Here is a 2,897-nt window from a genome sequence, read left to right as displayed (position 1 = left end):
CAGTTGTTTCCCTACTTCCCCACTACCAACTTTGTACATCACCGGGTCTGTTCATGAGAATCGGAACAAAGAGGGTATGGGAAAGGGCTTCGTGAAGTTATTTGTAAGCCTCGATTTTATAATCTCATTCTAGTGAGGACAGATATAATCCCTTCTTGTCTATGAAGGGAGTTAATAGGTCAGAAATTTGTTTTTTCACTCTTCCTTATGGAGATGCCTTTGTGACCCAACACCCTGACAAGAAGATGATATCTTTTGGGAGTCATTTGGAAAAGACTTCAACTCTTTTTTCTTTCTTTCTTTCTTTTTTTTTTTTTTTTTTTTCAGGTTTTTGCCATAGTGTGTGTGCTCACTGGAGAGAGACAGAGCAAAAATGAGAAACCACAACCTGAGAGGAATGGCCATGCCATAGTCCCTTCTTCATTCTCCTCTCAGAACTTTGAATTTCAAAACCTCTGGGTCTAGGACTCATACCACAGTTGGATATGTGGGAGTCCAGAACCTTAACTACCATGCCACCAGCTGGACCCATCACTCTGATTAAAAAGAAGAAAAGGAAAGAAGAATAGCAGGCAACATGGTGGTTGAAGTGGCTATATCTCACATAGCCGACTGCATGGTTCAAGTCCCAGACCTGGCAGCTTGAAAAGCATGCCTGGCACTTGTGGATGTGTAACCAAAATTCATAGAGAAGAATGGAAGAGAAGAGATTTCAGTCCAGTTCCCCAATGGGTGATTTCTCTATTCTCTTTCTCTTTCTCTCTCTTTTTCTGTGTGTGTGTGTGTGTGTGTGTGTGTCTGTCTCCTAGGTGCACATATGCTGTATAACTAAATAAATAAAGTAATAGAATGAAGGAGAGATACAGGAGACCCCCTCCCTTCCCTCCCTTTACTGCCATTATCTGGCCAAAACATGATTTTTGGAACTTCTACAGTCTTCTTCAGCCTATCTTCTGGGCTTCTTGTTACAGGCAATAATACTGTCACTCAAAAGATGTAGTCATTCCGTGGGAGGCTGCGCACCACCGAATATCGCCTTTAGGTTTCGGTTTCTCAGCAAACAATTACACAATGCCAAAGCCATGATTGGCTCCCCTTCAAAACCTCACCTTCAAAACCATACTGATTGGCCACTTCCCATAGCAAATCGGTGAGCTTAGAATCCCTCAGATTTGCGTATCTGGCACCTCATGATTGGCCCACAAAAGCAACCAATCATAACCCACCTTTTACAATCCTTTATTTACATATAGAACAACCAATTACCGCCCACCAACATGTATGTAACCACGATCCCTGGCCCACAATCTCCAGACGACCCTGAAGAGTTGTAACACTGCGTCATCTCCGTGCTGCCCACAATAAATGGACAACCCTGAAGAGTTGTAACACTGCACCGTTCATCCAGTCTCTCACTCCTTCCCTCAGGAAACCTGTTCAGCTGTCCTGCGGGTCAGGACATCATTCCAAAAATGCATTGGGTTATTTACAAACCAAAACATCCCAACTAGCACAACTACTTGGCTGAAAAATCATAAGGCTGATTTTTATGTGTGGTCTAGTATGAACAGAAATCTGGACATAAACTTGCTGTTTTCCAATGATTGATGTCTAAGATGACTGCGTTGATGGAAAGACAACATTTACTTGGATACGGGTGCATCTCTGTTGCTCTATAAAACAAAAATACATTGCATTATTTTACTGACCACATTTTACACGTGTATGGCAAGTTTCTGGGTTTAAAATTAGAATCTGAGGGAGAAGATCCCTCATGGCTCCTGCGAAATAGTCATTTCAGGGTACAAGAGAAATGAAGGTTTTCTACTGATAATTCAGCCTCCAACAAACAAGCTAACATGGTAGGGAGCTCCTCTGGCCTTCTATCTCTGTCTCTCTGTCTCTGTCTCTCCCTGCTTCTGTCTTTTCATTTTTGTGGTTTTCTATTTTGTGCTTTTTTTTAGAGAAAAACAATAATTACAATTTTTTTCATTTTTCTTCTTTTTTTTCTGTTTCTTTGTTGTTTCTCTTTTTTGTTTTTTTGTTTTGTTTTGTTTTGTTTTGTTTTTGTCTCTTCACTCTTCAATATCCATTTACTGTGTTTCTTGATGGATCTAAGGGCACTGTAGCTAAACATCCAAATACTATTAGGGTTAAAATATTCCTCAATATCTACTGAATCTGCTGTACAAAGCAATCACAACAGTAACAACAGAGAGATTCCAAGTCATCTCTTTCTGCTTGCTCCTGAACATTGAGATTAAACTTCAAAAATTAGGAAGAAACACGCCATCCATCAGATGACTAGAAATAACTGCAGGACCACAAGAAATGTGGGAAAGCAAGAAAATACCTCTCCTCCAAGGGAAAAGAATAATTCCTCTTCATCCACAAGCAGTTCAATGGAAATCATAGAAATGTCTGATAAAGAATTTAGAACATTCATAATAGCGAAACTAACAGAGATGGAAGAGAAAAGAGACAATGAACTACTGAAGAGAAAGGAGAAAGAAGTTGATGAGTTCCAGGTGAGGAAATTCTTGCAAGACTTAAAAGAGGAACTGTACACTTTAAAAAAGAATCAAACAGAACTGTTAGAGATGAAGGCTAGAATACAGGAAGTCAAAAATCTCCCTTGAAAGTATTAAAAGCAGACTAGATCATACAGAAAATAGAATCTCAGACATAGAAGAGAAAAGTGCTGGCCTAGAAAAATCCACAACAAAGACTGAGAAAATTGCCCCAAAATTTGAAAATAATATACAAGAAGTACTAGATACCATCAAATATCCAAATATCCAGATAACTGGCATCCTAGAAGGTGAAGAGACCCATAAGGCCATTAATAATCTCTTCCATGAAATCCTGCAAGAAAACTTTCCAAACCTAGAGAGGCA

The sequence above is a fragment of the Tupaia chinensis genome, unplaced genomic scaffold (assembly GCF_000334495.1).
Source record: "Tupaia chinensis unplaced genomic scaffold, TupChi_1.0 Scaffold000138_1, whole genome shotgun sequence".
NCBI lineage: Eukaryota > Metazoa > Chordata > Mammalia > Scandentia > Tupaiidae > Tupaia > Tupaia belangeri.
This window is presented reverse-complemented; position numbering follows the sequence as displayed.